Source organism: Panthera pardus, unplaced genomic scaffold, assembly GCF_024362965.1.
Source record: "Panthera pardus isolate Hobbes unplaced genomic scaffold, ASM2436296v1 HiC_scaffold_2, whole genome shotgun sequence".
Taxonomy (NCBI): Eukaryota; Metazoa; Chordata; class Mammalia; order Carnivora; family Felidae; genus Panthera; species Panthera pardus.
The window spans coordinates 147,152,908-147,173,451 of NW_026526765.1; positions in this window are offsets into that span (position 1 = coordinate 147,152,908).

Below are 20,544 nucleotides of genomic sequence, written 5' to 3' on the forward strand. Positions count from 1 at the left end.
GGCCCAAGACTCTGCCCACAGGAGTACGTCAATGTGGAAATGTTGGGGTTTGGAGCCAATGGCCAAGAAAGAATTCTTGAGATGTCTTAGGTGCAAAAAGGTATTTTTTTGTTTTATTTAAAAAATTTTTTTAAAGATGTTTATTGCATTGTCTGGGTGGCTCAGTTAGTTAAGCATCTGACTTTGGCTCAGGTCATGATCTTACGGTTTGTGAGTTCAAGCCCTGCACCGGGCTCTGTGCTGATGTCTCAGAGCCAGGAGCCTGCTTCAGATTCTGTCTTCCTCCCCTCCCTGCTCCTCCCCCACTTCTGTTCTCTCTCTGTCTCGCAAAATAAATAAACTTAAAAAATAAAAATAAGTTTTTTTAAGTTTATTTTCAGAGAGACAGAGACAATGCAAATTAGGGAGGGGCAAAGAGAGAGGGAGAGGGAGACACCCAATCTGACAGAGGCTCCAAGCTCTGAGCTCTCCACACAGAGAGCTCTTCTCTGTGTGGAGAGCTCAGAGCCCAATGTGGGTCTCAAGCCCAGGAACCATGAGATCATGACCTGAGCTGAAGTCAGAGGCTCAACCGACTGAGCCACCCATTTGCCCCCAAAATGTAGTTTTATTAAAGCATGGAATAGAACCTATGGGCAGAAAGCTGCACTGGGGTTATGACAGGTGACTGATTATATACTTTCAAGTTGGGAGGGGGTCAGGGATAGAGTAAGTCTGTAAGGAATTTTGGAAGCAAGGTTTCCAGGTACTTGTTAGGAAAAGGTAATTTGTTACTGTCTAATAAAACCCCAGTCATGAGACCCTTCAGATGCATATCAGTGGGCCATATGTTTGGAGGATGATTGCTAAAGTATATTTGGGGGTGGGGATAGATGTGATGTTTCCAAAGGAATTTTTATGTTAAAGTAGACTTACACGATCCTGGGGGTTCTGGCTAAGATTGCCCTTTGCCCTTGGCAAAGTGGCAACATCCAGGCAGCTGAGCTCCTAGGGGAAAGTCATTCTGCCTGTCCCAAGGACCTGTCAGTGGGCTATAAGTTGTAAGGAAATTGAGTTTTTTTCTTTTGCCTTTGTTTCCCACATTGGGAGGAGATGATAGTAGTATAACGACCTAAAGGTAACTTTAGGGCAATTTGGGGCTTCTGCACAGTTGCTCAGCTCCAAACCGGTTCATGCAAGGGAATATCCTGGAACACCTGGCCTTAGGTCTCCTTGGTGGGAGCAACTTGTTCTGCAAAACAGACACATTCTTTCCCTGCCTTTGTCCCTGCATGCTCCTTCTCTGCAGATAGCTCTGAGTCCTCTGATCTGAGGGTCTAATAAATAACTTCACGTCTTTTCTCCATGGCATTATTGCATATTTTTGAGTTTAATTTTAGATCTTTCCTACTTTTTAAGCTATTGTAAATGGTATCTCTTTAAAATTTTTATTTGTAAAGTACTGGTTTTGTCTACAGCTGACTGCCTAAAGTCCCTTATAAATTACAATAATGAATTTGTTGTTTGGGGCTTTTTATATAATATTTTAAAACACATGAATGACAGCTTTGCTTCTTTTGTTTATATATTTTCTTTCCTATATTGAGTGGTCTATGATTTCCAGTCAAAGCAGAGGGAAGTTGTCAAAATGAGAGTAAAAGCTCCAAGCCCTCAATCCTCTTTGGAAACATTAAAACAAAAAACAAAACCTATTAGGAGTGCCTCAGTTAAGTGTCCGACTTCGGCTCAGGTCATGATCTTGCGGTTTGTGAGTTCCAGCCCTGTGTCGGGCTCTGTGCCGATGGCTGGGAGCCTGGAGCCTGCTTCAGATTCTGTGTTTCCCTTTCTCTCTGACCCTCCCCCAGTCGCACTCTGTTTCTCTCTCAAAAATAAATAAACATTAAAAAAAAAATTCAAAACTAAAAAAAAAAAAAAAACCTTCTAGAAATGAACCAAAATAGCCTTAGAAAGGCTCTGGCAAACGGTAAAAGATCTACAGCAACCAAACACTCAAAGTAAAAACCACATTTGAGACTGTGGGAAGTTTTGTGGCATTTTTACTTGTCCTCTCACCCCTCCCCTTTCCCCAGTGCAGGTCTTGGTCTGGAGAGGAGGCAGTGGAGATCTCATTCCTTCTCTCCAACAGGAGAGACCAGAGCAGCCTTTATTTATAAAGTTCTGGCCGGTTTGAGGGCTGCCAGAAGTACTGGGCTTTGTCTTGCCTCACTCCGATCTCCTGTGGGGGGAAGCCGGGAGCATTGCTCATGAAAACTGTAGGTGGACTACAGTCCCACAGATACCTGGGGCAAGAAATGAAGGATACAGGCAAGATACATCATCTAAGGCCCCCAGGAGGGGCTAGGGGTGAGACTCTTGGAAAAATCAAGACATTTAAAACCAGCTGGTAAAGCAACATGAGGCCCCACTGAGATGCACGTTCAGAAAAGACCTAAGAGTTTCTAAGTTTTCACCTGTGTCTGATCCCTAGGCTGACAGCAAGCCAGCTAATCCATAAAGAACTGCTATAGCTCAGAATCAGTCTACAAAGACTGGGAGAGGAGACTAGTATTTTGTTTTGTTTTGTTTTAATTAATTATTTTTAATTTTTATTTTTTAGAGAGAGAGCACAAGTGGGGGAGGCAGCAGAGAGAAAGAGAGACAGAGAATCTTAAGCAGGCGCCATGCTCCATGTGGAGCCCAACATGGAGCTGGATCCCATGACCCTGGGGTCATGAGCTGAGCTGAAATCAAGAGTCGGACACTCAACTGACTGAGCCACCCAGCAACCCACCCCCCCCACCTCATTTTTTAATGCAGTTGTTTGTTTTCTTACTCCTGAGTTTTCAGAGTTCTTTGACTATTTTGGATAACAGTCCTTTATCAGATGCTGTATATTCTTTTGCAGATATTTTCTCCTGGTCTGTGACTTGTCTTCTCATTCTCTTGACAGTGTGTTTCACAGAGTAGAGATTTAAATTTTAATGAAGTCCAGGGGGCACCTGGGTGGCTCAGTCGGTTAAGCACCTGACTGGCTCAGGACATGATCTCACAGTTTGGTTGTTCAAGCCCCCTGTTGGGCTCTGTGCTGACAGCTCAGAGCCTGGAGCCTGCTTCAGATTCTGTGTCTCCCTCTCTCTGTGCCCTTCCCCCACTTGTGTTCTGTTCTCTCTCTCTCAAAAAATAAATAAAAACATTAAAAAAAGAATAAAAAAATAAATTTTAATGAAGTCCAGCTTATCATTTATTTTTTTCATCAATCATGCTTTTGATAATGTATCTAAAAAGTCATCACCATACCCAAGGTCATGTTACTTTTCCCCTATGTTATCTTTTATTTTAATTAACTAATCAATTATATATTAAATATTTTATTTTTTTGAGTAATCTCTATGGCCAGTGTGGGCCCTGAACTCACAACCCTGAGATCAAGAGTCACACACTCCACTGACTGAGCCAGCCAGTCACCCCTCTCCTATGTTATCTTTTAATGTTTTATCATTTTGTGTTTTACATTCAGTTCTGTGAAATCCATTTTGAGTTGATATTTGTGGAGGGTGCAAGGTCTGTGCCTATATTCATCATTTTGCTTGTGGAGGTCCAGATGTTCTAGCACCATTTGTTGGAGGGGCTTTCATTTCTCCATTGTATTGTCCTTGCTCCATGTTAGTGATCAGTTGGCTATATTTATCTGTTTCTGGGATCTCTGTTATCTTCCATTGATCTGTTTGCTCTTTCACAACACTGTATTAACTTGATCACTGTAGCTTTATAGTAAGTCTTGAAGTTAGGAGCATGAGTCCTCCAACTTGGTTCTTCTTCATTATTGTGTTGGCTATTCTGGCCCTTTTGCCTCTACGTAGAAACTTTAGAATCAGTTTGTCAATACCCACAAAATAATTTTCTGGGATTTTGGTTGGGATTTCATTGAATGTGTAGACTAATTTGGGAATAACTGACATTTTGACAATAGAGTCTTCCTTTTCCGCCAACATGGAATATTTCCCCATTTATTTGGTTCTCCCTTGGTTTTGTTCATTTTTTCAAAGTCTTAAAGTTTTCTTCATATAGATATAGTACATATTTTAGCTAAGTATTTCATTTTGGGTGGTGTTAATATAAATGATATTGTGTTTTTAATTTCAAGTTCCACTTGTTGATTGCTGGTATAGAGGACATTGACTTTTGTATATGAGCCATGTATCCTTCAATCTTGCTATAATTGCTTATTAGTTTTAGGAATTGCTTGCTCAGTTCTTTTGGGTTTTCTATATAGAGTATCATGTCATTGTTGGAGGTCATTGAGAGGACATGGCCACTGATTGATTCATGAGCTGGACCCAGGCAATCTGAGGCCTCTTACTCTTTCCCCTGTCTTTGGAATGTAAATTATGCCTACTACTCCCATATGAGCAGCCATTTTAAGTATATAGCCTTAAGAGAGTTATGTGTTGTTGAGACCCTCTGGGGGTCTTAAAGTTAACTAAAGTTTTAAGTTTAAGTATGTAAACTTTTAAGATACAGAGATCTACTAGTCTTGTGGCTGCCCAAGACAAGCCTTGTATGTAAGTTACCTTGCATATTAAAACTGTCACCTACCAATCTGGGGTGGGGGGGTCTGCCTCTGTCTTCAGTCTCTTCTTGCCTTTTATGTAAGTGGGGCCAGTTTCAGAGTTCACCAGAATACCTCCTGAAGTTGTGAACCAACACTCATCTGTGAACAAAGACAGTTTTATTCCTTCCCAATCTGTATGCCTTTTGTTTCCTTTTCTTGTCCAATACAGTGTTGAAAAGCAGTAGTGAGAGGAGACCTCTTGGTCTTGAGCCTGGGAAAGCTGTGAGTTTCTCACCCTTAAGTAAATTGTCTGTAGGGGATTTATAGAGACTCTTTATTAAATGAGGAAGTATGTTACTAGTTTGATAGTAGTTTTTATCATGAATGAGTATTGGATTTGTCAAATGAATTTTATGCATCTATTTATATACTTATATAAGTTTTCTTTAGACTGTTGACGTGATGGATTACATTAATTGCTTTTCAAATGTTGAACTAGACTTGCATATCTGGGATATCTTATCTTCATGAGAAATACTGCTCTGTAGTTTGTTTTCTTATGTTTCCTTTGTTGGGTTTTGGTATTGTAATGGTGTCTTCATAAAATGAATTTATAAGTATATCCTCTGCTTCTATATTAATTCTGGCAGAGATAGTAGAGAATTGGTATAATTTCTTCTTTCAATGTGTGGTTGAACCCATCTGAGCCTGGTGCTTTCTATTTTAGAAGCTTTTTAATTGTTGATTCTATTTCTTAAAAAATGCAGACCTATTCAGATTGCTTCTTCTTGCATGAGTTTTAGTTGATTGTGATTTTCAAGGAATTGACTTATTTCATCTAAGTTATCAAACTAGTTCTCATAGAGTTGTTTATAGTATTCCTTTATTATAGTTAAATATGTATTTATTTTTGAGATAGAGAGGACTAGTGGGGGAGGGACAGAGAGAGAGGGGGATAGAGGATCCGAAGCAAACTGTGAGCTGTCAGCAGCATGCCAAGCCCGATGCAGGGCTCGAACCCATGACGCATGAGGTTATGACCTGAGTCTGAGTCAGTCACTCAACCGACTGAGCCACGCAGGTGCGCCTCCTTTATTATACTTTTATTGTCCCTGGGTTCTGTGGTGATATCCCTTCTTTCGTATCCCATATTAGTAATCCATGGGCTGTCTCTTTTTTTCTTAACCTGGCTCGAAGCTTTTTGATATTGTTGATCTTTTCAAAGAACCAGATATTGGGGGCGCCTGGGTGGTTCAGTTAGTTGAGTGTTCTACTTCGGTTCAGGTCATGATCTCCCGGTCTGTGGGTTCGAGCCCCATATCGGGCTCTGTGCTGACAGCTTGGAGCCTGGAGCCTGCTTTGGATTCTGTCTCCATCTCTCTCTGCCCCTCCCCCACTCATGTACTGTCTCTCTTTCTCTCTCAAATATAAATAAACATTAAAAAAGAAAAGAACCAGCTATTGGTTTTATTGATTTTTTTGTTATTGATTTCCTGTTTTCAACTTCATTCTGCTCTGTTATTCTTTTCTTCTGTTTACTTTGCTTAATTTGCTCTTTTTTTCTAGTTTCCTAAGGTAGAAACTTGGATTATTAATTTTAGATCTTCTTATGTATGTATTCAATGCTATAAATTTCCCTCCAAGTACTGCTTTCACTACACCTGACAAGTGATAAGTTGGTAAGTTGTGTTTTGATTTTCATTTAGTTCAAAATATTTTAAAATTTATCTTAAGATTTCTTTGATCCATGTGATATTTAGAAGTATATTGTTTAATCTCCAAGCATTTTGGGATTTTTCTAGCTATCTTTCTGTAATTGATTTCTAGTTTAATTCCATTGTGATCCAAGAGCAAATATTGTATGACTGGTATAACTTTAAATATGTTAAGATGTGTTTTATGGCCCAGAATGTGGTCTACCTTGGTGAATATTCCATATGAGTTTGAGAAGAATGTGTATTTGTTGTTGAATGAAGTATTCTATAAATGTCCATTATATCTACTTGGTTGATGGTGTTATTGAGTTCAATTACATCCTTACTGGCTTTCTGTCTGGTGAATCTACTCATTTCTGATAGAGGGGTATTGAAGTTTCCAGTTCTAATAGTTGAGTCTTCTGTTTCTCCTTACAGTTCTGTCAGTTTGCCTCATGCAATTTGATGATCCATTGTTAGGCACATACACATTAAGGATTGTTATGTTTTCCTGGAGAATTGCCCCCTTTATCATTCTTTAATTCCCTTTTTTATCCCTGATAACTTTCCTTGCTTTAGCACTTGTTCTTTCTGAAGTTAATATAGTTAATTCCAACTTTCTTTGGTTAGTGTTAGCATAGTCTATTTTTCTCCATTTACTTTTAATCTATAGGTGTCGTTTTATTTAAAATGGAATCATGGGGCACCTGGGTGACTCAGTCAGTTAAGCATCCGACTTCAGCTCAGGTCATGATCTTCTGGTCCATGGGTGTGAGCCCCACACCAGGCTCTGTGCTGACAGCTTGGAGCCTGGAGCCTGCTCTGTGTCTCCCTCTCTCTCTGTCCCTCCCCCGACCACACTCTCTTTGTTTCTCTCTCTCAAAAATAAACATCAACAAATTAAAAAAATCTATAAAATGGGTATCTTGTAGACAACATATAGTTGAGTCATGTTTCTTGATCCATCTGACAATTTGTCTTTTACTTGGTGTATTTAAACCACTGATGTTCAAAGTGATTATTGATATAATTGAATTAATGTTACCATATTTTTTACTGTTTTCTATTTGTTGTCCTTGCTCTTTGTTCCTATATTTGTCTTCCATGTTCTTTTTACCTTTTATGTTTTAATTGAGCATCTTATATGATTCCCTTTACTCTGTAGCATATCAGAATCATCTTATATGATTCCTTTTACTCTATAGGATATCCTTTTATTTGTAGTGTATCAATTATACTTCTTTTTATTACTTTCTTTAGTGGTTGCCCTAAAGTTTGCAATAAATTTACAACTAATATAAGTCTACTTTTAAGTAACACTATACTACTTCATGGGTTTTGTGAGTACCTAATAAGAGCAAAATAATTTCAATTCCTCCCTCTTTTGCCATGTATCATTGCTGTCATTCAGTTAGCTGCTATAAACATATCTATGATATATATTAGCATAGGTAGTCAAATACATTGTTGCTATTATTTTGAACAAACTGTTGTCTTTTAGATCAATTAAGAATAAGGAAGATAAAAGTTTTAATCCTCCTTTGGTGCCCTTCCTTTCTTTATGAAGATCTGAGTTTCTAACCTATATTATTTTCCTTCTCTCTAAAGAAGCTCTTTCAACATTTCTTGCAAAGCAGATATACTGGCAACAAATTCCCTTCATTTTCGTTTGTCTGATAAAGTCTTTATTTCTCCTTCACTTTTCAAGGATAATTTTGCAGGGTACAGAATTCTAGATTGGTAGTGTTTTTTTTCCCCAACACTTTAAATACTTCACTCTCTTCTTGCTTGCATGGTTTCTAAAGAGATGTTAGACATATGGTGGCCTCATAAATTGTGGGTATAATAGTGGCCTTCTTATCTTTGTTCCTCTATAGCTAAGGTGTTTTTTCCTCTGGTTTCTTTCAGTATATTTTCATTATCTTTGCTTTTCTATAATTTAAAAATGATATGCATAGGTGTAGTATTTTAGTGTTTTTAGAATTCATCCAAATTATTTAATGCTCTCTGAACTTCCTGGATCTGTGGTATGGTGTCTGATGTTAATTTGGGAAAATTCTCAGTTATTATTGTTTCAAATCTTCCATTCCTTTCTTCTCCTTCTGGTATTCCCATTACCTGAATATTACACCATTTGTAGTTGTCCTACAGTTACTGTTTGTTTTGTTTTGTTTTAGACTTTTTTCTTTGGTTTTCAGTTTTGGAGGTTTCTACTGAGATATCCTCAAGTTCAGAGATTCTTTTCTCAGCCATGTTCAGTCTACTAGTAAGTCCATTAAGGGCAATCTTCATATCTGTTACAGTGTTTTTGATCTCTAGCAATTTTTTTTGTTCCTTCTTAGGATTTCTGTCTCTTTCCTCACACTGCCCATCTGTTCTTGCATGCTGTCTACTTTATCCATTAGAGCCCTTAGCATATTAATTATAGTTGTTTTAAATTCCCAGTCTTAAAATTCCAACTTCCCTGCCATGTCTAGTTCTGATGCTTGCTCTGTCTCTTCAGGTTGTATGTTCTGCCTTTTGGCATGTATTATGTTTTTTCTTTGTAGGTGGAAATGATGAACAGGACAAAGGGAATTGCTATAAATGGGCCTTTAGTAATGCGGTGGTAAGGTGTGAGTGGCAGGAAAATTTTCTATAGTTCTGTGATTAGGTGTCAGTTTTTTAGTAAGCTTATGCTTCGTGACCATGAACTTTACAAGTGTTTTAAAATCTTTTTTCTCCTAACTTTGTAAGTGAGACAGGATGGCTAGGATGTGCTAGAGTTGGCTACTTCTTCCCCCATATGGAAGGGTAAGGCTGAGTAGAGTTGGGCATTTCCCTTCCTCTGGGATAGTTAGGCTCTGATAATACTGTAGCAATTTAGGCACTGGTTAACTAGTTTCTTCTGAGGGCAGGCCTTGTTAAGAACAGAGTGCTATGTTATATTTCAAGATGGTTCCTTCTTCTTTTTCCTTCCTGGAAACACAAGGAGATTTTCACACAAAGGAGTATTACACAAGGAGTATTTACTGAGAAAATCTCATAGAGCTCCTGAAAATCTCACAAAATTTTGGCACCCCTCTTAGGATGAGGTCTCCTGGAACTTTTAACTCTCAGAATTGTTCCCACCCAGCCTCCAGTAACTGTCAATTACTGTTGAGTTTTTCTACCCTGCAATTGTTCCTGCAGCAGTTTCTGCTGCTGAGTCTCTGCTTCAATAAGTTATTTTCTGTAATCACCTCTTGGTTTCTCCAGTCTTGGGAGTAATGGTTTGCCCTGTGTTCTCACCTGTCTTGCAGATCCTAGAAGAATTGATGATTGTTCTGTCTGTTCAGTTTTTTACTTGTTGTTATGTTGGAATGGCAATTTCCAGGCTCTATACATGCAGATCCAGAAACTGCATGTATGTGACTTTTTTCAAGTGCCCAGTTTTCAATAGCAACAACAAAATCACAAGACCTAAAGAAACAAGAAAACATGGCTCATTCAAGGGAAGGAAATAAATTGGCAGTGTTATGGGATTGAATCTGTTCCCTCCCTGCCCCCGCAATTCATATATGAATTCAAATTCCCAATATGAAGGTGTAGAGGTGAGGCCTTTGGGAAATAATTAAGTTTAGATGAGGTCATGGGAGTGGGACCTCCATGATGGGGTTAGTATCCTTACAAGAAGAGAAATAATAAGCGCTTTCTCTCCACCATATGAGGATACAGCAAGAAGGTTGTATCTATAAGCCACAAAGAGGGCCGCAGCAGTAACTGAATCTGCTGGAACCTTGAACTTGGACTTCCCACCCTCTACAACCTTGAGAAGTACAAGTTTGTTGCTTAAGTCATCCAGTCTATGGTATTTTGTTATAAAAGTCTGACCAGACTAAGGCTGCAGAAACTGTCCTTGGAAAAATACAGGCATCAGACAGGCAAAGACATTTTAGTTATTTATTTTTATTAATTTTTTTAACATTTATTTATTTTGAGACACAGACACAGAGTGTGAGAGGGGGTGGGGCAGGGAGAGAGAGGGAGACACAGAATCCAAAGCAGGCCCCAGGCTCCAGCTGTCAGCACAGAGCCCGACGTGGGGCTCAAACTCACGAACCACAAGACAATGACCTGAGCTGAGGTTGGCTGCTTAACTGACTGAGCCACCCAGGTGCCCCAGGCAAAGACATTTTTAAAAAATTGTCTTGAATATGTTTAAAGAGCTAAAGGAAAATATGGGCAAAGAACTAAAGGAAGTATGGAAAATGATATTGGAGAAAATGGTATCAACAAAAAGATAGCAATTTATAAAAAGGAACCAAACAACTTCTGGAGCTTAAAAAGAAAGAAAATGAATTGGAAATTCTGTAGAGGGATTCAACTCCAGATTTCAGCAAGCAGAAGAAAGAATTAGCAAATGTGAAGATAGAACATTTGAAATTACTAGCAAGTAGGTCAATATATCCATTATGAGAGTCTCAGAAGGAAATGAGAGAAAGAGGCAAATTATTTGGAAAAATAATGGCTTGGGGTGCCTGGGTGGCTCAGTCGGTTGAGTGTCCAACTTTGGCTCAGGTCATGATCTCACAGCTTGTGAGTTCAAGCCCCATGTTGGGCTCTGTGCTGACATCTCGGATCCTGGAGCCTGCTTTGGATTCTGTGTCTCCTCTCTCTGCCCCTAACCCACTCACATTCTGTCTCTGTCTCTCTCAAAACTAAATAAACATTAACAAAAAAAAAAAAAAAAAAAAAGAAAGAAAAAATAATGGCTTGAAAACTTCCCAAATTCAATTAAAGACACGAATTTACAAATCCGTGGAACTCTGCAAACTCCATGTAGGACAAACTCACAGAGATCCACATTGAGATACATTATAATTAAACTATTGAAAGCCAAGGATAAAGGGAGAGTCGTGGAAGGCAGCAAGAAGAAATAGATGATTCATCAAATACAATAGATTTGTGATAGGACTGTTAACTGATTTCTCAGTAGAAATCTTGGAGGCCAGAAGGCAGGAATAAGATATTTAAAGTGCTGAGAGCAAACAAACCTGTCAACCAAGATTTCTATATGCAGCAAAAACAGTCCTTCAAAAATGAGAGAGAAATTAAGACATTCCCAGTTAAACAAAAGCTACATCTGCTCTATAAGAAATGCTGTGCTAACAGGGAAATTGATCACTGTAAAAACTTACATTAAAAAAAGAAAAAAAATGGAAGAAGAAAGATCTCAAATCAACAACTTTAAGGAAAGCAGGACAATTTAAACCCAAAACAAACAGAAGAAAAGAAATAATTAAGATGGGAGTTGGTGCCAAGGAAACAATCAGCAAAACTAAAAGGCAACCGACAGAATGGGAGAAGATATTTGCAAACGACATATCAGATAAAGGGTTAGTATCCAAAATCTATAAAGAACTTATCAAACTCAACACCCAAAAAACAAAGACTCCAGTGAAGAAATGGGCAAAAGACATGAATAGACACTTCTACAAGGAAGACATCCAGATGGCCAACTGACACATGAAAAAATGCTCAACATCACTCATCATCAAGTAAATACAAATCAAAACCACAATGAGATACCACCTCATACCTGTCAGAATGGCTAACATTAACAACTCAGGCAACAACAGATGTTGGCAACGATGTGGAGAAAGAGGATCTCTCTTGCACTGTTGGTGGGAATGCAAGCTGGTGCAGCCACTCTGGAAAACAGTATGGAGGTTCCTCAAAAAACTAAAAATAGAACTTCCCTACGACCCAGCAATTGCACTACTAGGCATTTATCCATGGGATACAGGTGTGCTGTTTCAAAGGGACACATGCACCCCCATGTTTATAGCAGCACTGTCCACAATAACCAAAGTATGGAAAGAGCCCAAATGTCCATCGATGGATGAATGGATAAAGAAGATGTGGTATATATATATACAATGGAGTATTACTCAGCAATCAAAAAGAATGAAAGCTTGCCATTTGCAACTACGTGGATGGAACTGGAAGGTATTATGCTAAGTGAAATTAGTCAGAGAAAGACAAAAATCATATGACTTCACTCATATGAGGACTTTAAGAGACAAAACAGATGAACATAAGGGAAGGGAAACAAAAATAACATAAAAACAGGGAGGGGGACAAAACAGAAGAGACTCATAAATATGGAGAACAAACTGAGGGTTGCTGGAGGGGTTGTAGGAGGGGGGATGGGCTAAATGGGTAAGGGGCATTAAGGAATCTATGCCTGAAATCATTGTTTCACTATATGCTACTAACTTGAATGTAAATTTTAAAAAATAAAAAATAAAATTAGAAAAGGGAGTTGGCATAAATAAAATAGAGAATGGAAAAACAGTAGAGAAAATCAATGTAGCCAAAAATAGGTTCTTTGAAAAGAGCAATAAAATTGACCAACCTTTAGTTATATTGACAAAGAAAGAAAGAAGACTTAAATACTAAAATCAGAAATGAAAATGGGGGCATTACTACAGATTTTACTCATAAGGATTATGATAGAATACTGTGAACAATTATTCACCAATAGTATAACCTAATGAAATGGACCAATCCCTAGAAAGATAACATCTACCAAGACTGAATTATAAAGGAATAAATCTTAACAGACTTGGAACTAATAAGTAGATTGTATCAGTAACTGAAAATTCCCAACAAAGAAAAGCCCTGGACCAAATGGTTTCACCAGTGAATATACCAACAGTTAAAAAGAATTAAAAAAAATCCTTCTCAAAGTTTTTTTTAAAAAATGAAAAGGAAGGAATACTTCCACGTTCATTTTGTAAGGCTAGCATTGCCCTGACAGCAAAACCGAAAACAGTGTAAGAAAACTACAGACCAATGACTATTCCCTATGAGAGTAAATGCAAAACCTCAATAAAATAGTAGTCCAAATTCAGCAGCATATTAAAAGGATTAGACACCATAGCCAAGTGGCATTAATTCCAGGATGGTTTGCCATGTGAAAATTAACCAGTGTAATATACCACATTAATAGAACAAAGGAAAAAAACCCATGTGATTATCACAGTTGATAAAAAGCATTTGACAAAATTCTACACCTTTTCATGATTGAGAAAAATGAACAAACTATAAATAGAAAATAGAAATATAGAAAATAGAATATAGAAACGTAGAAATAGAAAGTAGAAAATGTCATTAATGAAATGACTTATATGAAAAAAAAACCATCATGCTCAATGTTGAAATACCTGCTCAATGGTGAAAAAATTGAAAGCTTTTCTCCTATGATCAGGAACAAGACAAAGAGACCTGTTTTTGCCACTTCTATTCATTTTGGTCCTGGAAGTCCTAACTAGAGCAATGAAGCAAGAAAAAGAAATAAACAACATCCATATTGGAAAGGAAGAAGTGAAATTTTCTTTGTTCACATATGAGATGATCTTATATGCAGAAAACCCTAAAGATTCCACCAAAACTATTAGAACTACTAAAAATACAGCAATGTTGCAGGATGGAAAATCAGCATGTAAAAATTGAGTTTCTATATGCTAACAGTGAACAATCCAAATACAAAATTAAAAACTCAATTTACAGTATCATCAAAAAGAATAAAATACTTAGAAACAAATTTATCCAAAGAGGTGGAAGACTTGTATGTGGAAAACTATAAAACATTGGTGAAGTTAACTAGACAAGATACATATAAATGCACCGTCTCGTGTGTGGACAGAAGACTTAGTAGAGTTGTCAACACTACCCAAAGTGATCTATAGATTCAATGCAATTCAGTCAGCATCCAACAGATTTTTTTTTTCAGAAATAGAAGAGTCCATTCTAAAATTCATATTAAGGGACCTCAGCCAGCCGAAAACACCTTCAAAAAGAACACAATTGGCAGCCTCACACTTTCCGATTTAAAAACTTACTGCAAACCTATAGTAATCAGAACAGTGTTTTAGTGGCATAAAGATAGTGGTGTAGTTCAATGGAATGGAATAGAGCATCCAGACATAAGCCCTCACATACACAGTCAAATGATTTTCAACAGCAGTGTTAAGGTCAGTGGAGAAAGGACAATCTTTTTATCAAATCGTGCTGAGACATTAGATAACCAAATGCAAAAGAATGAAGTTGGACCCTTACCTCGCACCATATACAAAAATTAACTCAATGGATCAAAGACTTAAGAGCCAAAATTATAAAGCTATTAGAATAAAACATAGAAGGAAAGCTTCACAACATTGGATTTCGCAGTGATTTCTTGGTTATGACACCAGAGCACAGGGAGTGAAGGGAAAAAAAATAAATTGGACTTGCTCAAAATTAAACTTTTGTGCTTCCAAGGACACTGTCAAGAGAGCAGAAAAGCAACCCACAGAATGGAAGAATATATTTGAAATGACGTATCTGATAAGGCATTAATATCCAGAATATATAAAAACTCTACAACCAGGGTGCCTGGGTGGCTCGGTTGGTTAAGTGTCTGACTTTTGTTCTCAGCTCAGATGTTGTATTCAGGGTCATGAGTTCCAGCCCCACGTTGGGTTCCGTGCTGGGTATGAAGCTGACTTAAAAAACAAAAAAACCCACTGTATTACCTTACAACAACAAAAACAAACATCCCACTTCAAAAATTGCAGAGAACTTGGGTAGAAGAGAGAAGGTGTACAAATGGCTAATGAGCACACGAAGAAATGATCAATATCACCAATCATTAGGGAAATTTTAATGAAAGACACAGTGAGATTTGTATTTCCCTGATAAGGAGCGACGTTGAGCATCTTTTCATGTGCCTGTTGGCCATCTGGATGTTTTCTTTAGAGAAGTGTCTATTCATGTTTTCTGCCCATTTCTTCACTGGGTTATTTGTTTTTCGGGTGTGGAGTTTGGTGAGCTCTTTATAGATTTTGGATACTAGCCCTTTGTCCGATATGTCATTTGCAAATATCTTTTCCCATTCCGTTGGTTGCCTTTTCGTTTTGTTGGTTGTTTGCTGTGCAGAAGCTTTTTATCTTTATAAGGTCCCAGTAATTCATTTTTGCTTTTAATTCCCTTGCCTTTGGGGATGTGTCGAGTAAGAGATTGCTACAGCTGAGGTCAGAGAGGTCTTTTCCTGCTTTCTCTTCTAGGGTTTTGATGGTTTCCTGTCTCACATTCAGGTCCTTTATCCATTTTGAGTTTATTTTTGTGAATGGTGTGAGAAAGTGGTCTAGTTTCAACCTTCTGCATGTTGCTGTCCAGTTCTCCCAGCACCATTTGTTAAAGAGACTGTCTTTTTTCCATTGGATGTTCTTTCCTGCTTTGTCAAAGATGAGTTGGCCATACGTTTGTGGGTCTAGTTCTGGGGTTTCTATTCTATTCCATTGGTCTATGTGTCTGTTTTTGTGCCAATACCATGCTGTCTTGATGATGACAGCTTTGTAGTAGAGGCTAAAGTCTGGGATTGTGATGCCTCCTGCTTTGGTCTTCTTCTTCAAAATTACTTTGGCTATTTGGGGCCTTTTGTGGTTCCATATGAATTTTAGAATTGCTTGTTCTAGTTTCGAGAAGAATGCTGGTGCAATTTTGATTGGGATTGCATTGAATGTGTAGATAGCTTTGGGTAGTATTGACATTTTGACAATATTTATTTTTCCAATCCATGAGCAGGGAATGTCTTTCCATTTCTTTATATCTTCTTCAATTACCTTCATAAGCTTTCTATAGTTTTCAGCATACAGATCTTTTACATCTTTGGTTAGATTTATTCCTAGGTATTTTATGCTTCTTGGTGCAATTGTGAATGGGATCAGTTTCTTTATTTGTCTTTCTGTTGCTTCATTGTTAGTGTGTAAGAATGCAACTGATTTCTGTACATTGATTTTGTATCCTGCAACTTTGCTGAATTCATGTATCAGTTCTAGCAGACTTTTGGTGGAGTCTATCGGATTTTCCATGTATAGTATCATGTCATCTGCAAAAAGTGAAAGCTTGACTTCACCTTTGCCAATTTTGATGCCTTTGATTTCCTTTTGTTGTCTGATTGCTGATGCTAGAACTTCCAACACTATGTTAAACAACAGCGGTGAGAGTGGGCATCCCTGTCGTGTTCCTGATCTCAGGGAAAAAGCTCTCAGTTTTTCCCCATTTAGGATGATATTAGCTGTGGGCTTTTCATAAATGGCTTTTATGATGTTTAAGTATGTTCCTTCTATCCCGACTTTCTCAAGGGTTTTTATTAAGAAAGGGTGCTGAATTTTGTCAAAGGCCTTTTCTGCATCGATTGACAGGATCATATGGTTCTTATATTTTCTTTTCTTAATGTGATGTATCACGTTGATTGATTTGCAAATGTTGAACCAGCCCTGCATCCCAGGAATGAATCCCACTTGATCATGGTGAATATTCTTTTTATATGCTGTTGAATTCGATTTGCTAGTATCTTATTGAGAATTTTTGCATCCATATTCATCAGGGATATTGGCCTGTAGTTCTCTTTTTTTACTGGGTCTCTGGTTTAAGAATCCAAGTAATACTGGCTTCATAGAATGAGTCTGGAAGTTTTCCTTCCCTTTGTATTTCTTGGAATAGCTTGAGAAGGATAGGTATTATCTCTGCTTTAAACGTCTGGTAGAACTCCCCTGGGAAGCCATCTGGTCCTGGACTCTTATTTATTGGGAGATTTTTGATAACCGACTCAATTTCTTCGCTGGTTATGGGTCTGTTTAAGCTTTCTATTTCCTCCTGATTGAGTTTTGGAAGAGTGTGGGTGTTTAGGAATTTGTCCATTTCTTCCAGGTTGTCCAATTTGTTGGCATATAATTTTTCATAGTATTCCCTGATAATTGTTTGTATCTCTGAGGGATTGGTTGTAATAATTCCATTTTCATTCATGATTTTACCTATTTGGGTCATCTCCCTTTTCTTTTTGAGAAGCCTGGCTAGAGGTTTGTCAATTTTGTTTATTTTTTCAAAAAACCAACTCTTGGTTTCGTTGATCTGCTCTACAGTTTTTTTAGATTCTATATTGTTTATTTCTGCTCTGATCTTTATTATTTCTCTTCTTCTGCTGGGTTTAGGCTGCCTTTGCTGTTCTGCTTCTATTTCCTTTAGGTGTGCTGTTAGATTTTGTATTTGGGATTTTTCTTGTTTCTTGAGATAGGCCTGGATTGCAATGTATTTTCCTCTCGGGACTGCCTTCACTGCGTCCCAAAGCATTTGGATTGTTGTATTTTCATTTTCGTTTGTTTCCATATATTTTTAAATTTCTTCTCTAATTGCCTGGTTGACCCACTCATTCGTTAGTAGGGTGTTCTTTAACCTCCATGCTTTTGGAGGTTTTCCAGACTTTTTCCTGTGGTTGATTTCAAGCTTCATAGCATTGTGGTCTGAAAGTATGCATGCTATAATTTCAATTCTTGTAAACTTATGAAGGGCTGTTTTGTGACCCAGTATATGATCTATCTTGGAGAATGTTCCATGTGCACTCGAGAAGAAAGTATATTCTGTTGCTTTGGGATGCAGAGTTCTAAATATATCTGTCAAGTCCATCTGATCCAATGTATCATTCAGGGCCCTTGTTTCTTTATTGACCGTGTGTCTAGATGATCTATCCATTTCTGTAAGTGGGGTGTTAAAGTCCCCTGCAATTACCACATTCTCATCAATAAGGTTGCTTATGTTTATGAGTAATTGTTTTATATATTTGGGGGCTCCGGTATTCGGCGCATAGACATTTATAATTGTTAGCTCTTCCTGATGGATAGACCCTGTGATTATTATATAATGCCCTTCTTCATCTCTTGTTACAGCCTTTAATTTAAAGTGCACGGGAGCAGGAGGGGCAGGCTTAGCTCGCTTCTCCTTAGGTGATCCACTTCAGGAGGGGCCCTCTGGCAGTGGGAGGGAGTCAGACCCGCTCCCAGAGAGGTGGCTCCGCAGAACCACAGCGTTGGGTGTTTGCCCTGTGCCAGCAAGTTCCCTGGCAGGAACCGGTTCCCTTTGGGATTTTGGCTGGGGGATGGGTGAGGGAGATGGCGCTGGCGAGTGCCTTTGTTCTCCGCCAAACTGAGCTCTGTCATCCCGGGGCTCAGCAACTCTCCCTCCCGTTGTCCTCCAGCCTTCCCGCTTTCCGAGCAGAGCTGTTAACTTATGACCTCCCAGATGCTAAGTCCCGCTTGCTGTCGGAACACACTCCGTCCGGCTCCTCTGCTTTTGCAAGCTAGACTCGGTGTCTCTGCTTGGCCCGTGGGCCTCCCCTCAGCCCCGGCTCCCTCCCGACAGTCGTGCAGCGCGCACCGCCTCTCTGCCCTTCCTACCCTCTTCTGTGGGCCTCTCGTCTGCGCTTGGCTCCGGAGACTCCGTTCTGCTAGTCTTCTGGTGGTTTTCTGGGTTATTTAGGCAGGTGTAGGTGGAATCTAAGTGATCAGCAGGACGCGCAGTGAGCCCAGCGTCCTCCTACACCGCCATCTTCTCTGCATATATCTACATCTTCTTTATCCATTCATCCATTGATAGATATTTGGGCTCTTTCCATACTTTGACTATTGCTGATAGTGCTGCTGTAAACATTGGGGTGCATGTGCCCCTTCGAAACAGCACACTTGTATCCCTTGGATAAATACCTAGTAGTTGCATATTCTCTCTTTAAAAACCATCGCATCAAGGGGCACCTGGGTGGCTCAGTCGGTTAAGCAACTGACTTCAGCTCCGGTCATGATCTCGCCGTTCGTGAGTTTGAGCCCCACTTCGGGCTCTGCACTAACAGTACAGAGCCTGGAGCCTGTTTTGGATTCTGTGTCTCCCTCTCTGCCCCTCCCCTGTTCACACTCTGTCTCTCTTTCCTTCAAAAATAAATATTTAAAAAAAATTTTAAATTGTCACATCAGAAAAAATGGGCACATTGGGATTATTTTATTTTTCCATTTATTTGAGTTTTCAGTGATGATGACCATGTTTGCATATTACTGTTTCTAGCCTCTGTCATTGTGTGTGTGTGTGTGTGTGTGTGTGTGTGTGTGTGTTGTGTAGGTGTAGAATAACCTTCTGTCCTGTGACTTGCACATGTTCTTGTCATTCATCTTTTCATTTCTATGGTAGGTGTTTATTAATTTTTCTCTAAAGAAGTCTCATGCAGTCAAATCACTCAATTAATTGTATGTTGAGCCTAGAAACATGTTCTCTACCAAGGCCTTTTAAAGCCCATCAGCTGATATTGGACTCTAATGCCTTATTGTTTTATTATTTTTAAAATACTTTGTGCTTTAACACACACATACATATATCAATATAATATTTTGCACAGCTTGAACAATATGAACTTTCTTCTGTTAACTTTCAAAATAAAACTGCCAGTTATTTTGCCAGCAAAAAATGGGTTTAATTGGGAGTAGAGACTTGCAACTGGGAGGAGCAAGCTATGGTAAAACCATGGGACAGTTGAAGAACAAAGGTGAGGACCTCCCTTTTATAGAGGAAAGGTGGAGTTAGGAGGGGCTGTTGTAAACAAAAAGTCCATTGGGACTTCCAACTGGGAGTTCGAGGTATGGTAGCTTCTCATTCGCTGAGTTGTGACAGTCTCTCATTGGCTGGGCTGTTGCGGTAGGGGGGGTGGGTTGTGGAGAGGTGGACAACCTTTCTTGCTCCCGCTGGGGTAGTAAAGCAGTAGTCAAACTAGTAGGGGCTGCAATTGACCAGCAGTAGTTGGGTGTGAGAGCTCCCCCTGCTGGGAGTTCCCCAACCCCATTGTAAGTAGGGTGGGGGTGTTGTGGGAGGGGGTGGTGGTGTTCCTTTTGTTAACTTTCCACACTTCCAATATTAATTTTCCACACACACACAGAAAAAAACCGTTCAAGATGAAAGCTAACCCATCCCTTGGGAACAATTAAAGTCACAAAAACTGAATGTCATGAACTCTCCTTTCACTTTTTCGCTGTGCTCCCTGCAAGAGGGACATCACTCTGATGTGTAGAATTGTGCGGTCTTTCTGCTAATGTCACAGCTTTAGCAGTGTGGAAGCATATGAGGTTTTTTTCCTGACACAGTCTCCCTCCAGAGGGGGTCAATAATATAAAACCTATATTTTAGGTTTATTTTCCTAAAGTCACTAAGTGACTTCACATCTATAAAATGTAGCAAAGTAAGTCTTGAGTATTGTTGCACACTTGCCAGTTATCTGCCCATTATCCATCCCATCTTCCTTTCCAGGAGAACCCTATTTTACTGGAGGTGGTGGTGTGTTTAAGTCTAACCAAAACAACAGCAGCAGCACAAAATAACTAAACTACGTTTCCCAGCCTGCCATGCAATTGGAGGGAAATATTTGAGAGATGAGCAGAAGAAGCTGTGTGGAGCTGCTGAGAAAGCCCTTCCAAGTGGCAAGTGTTTTGGCTTTCTTCC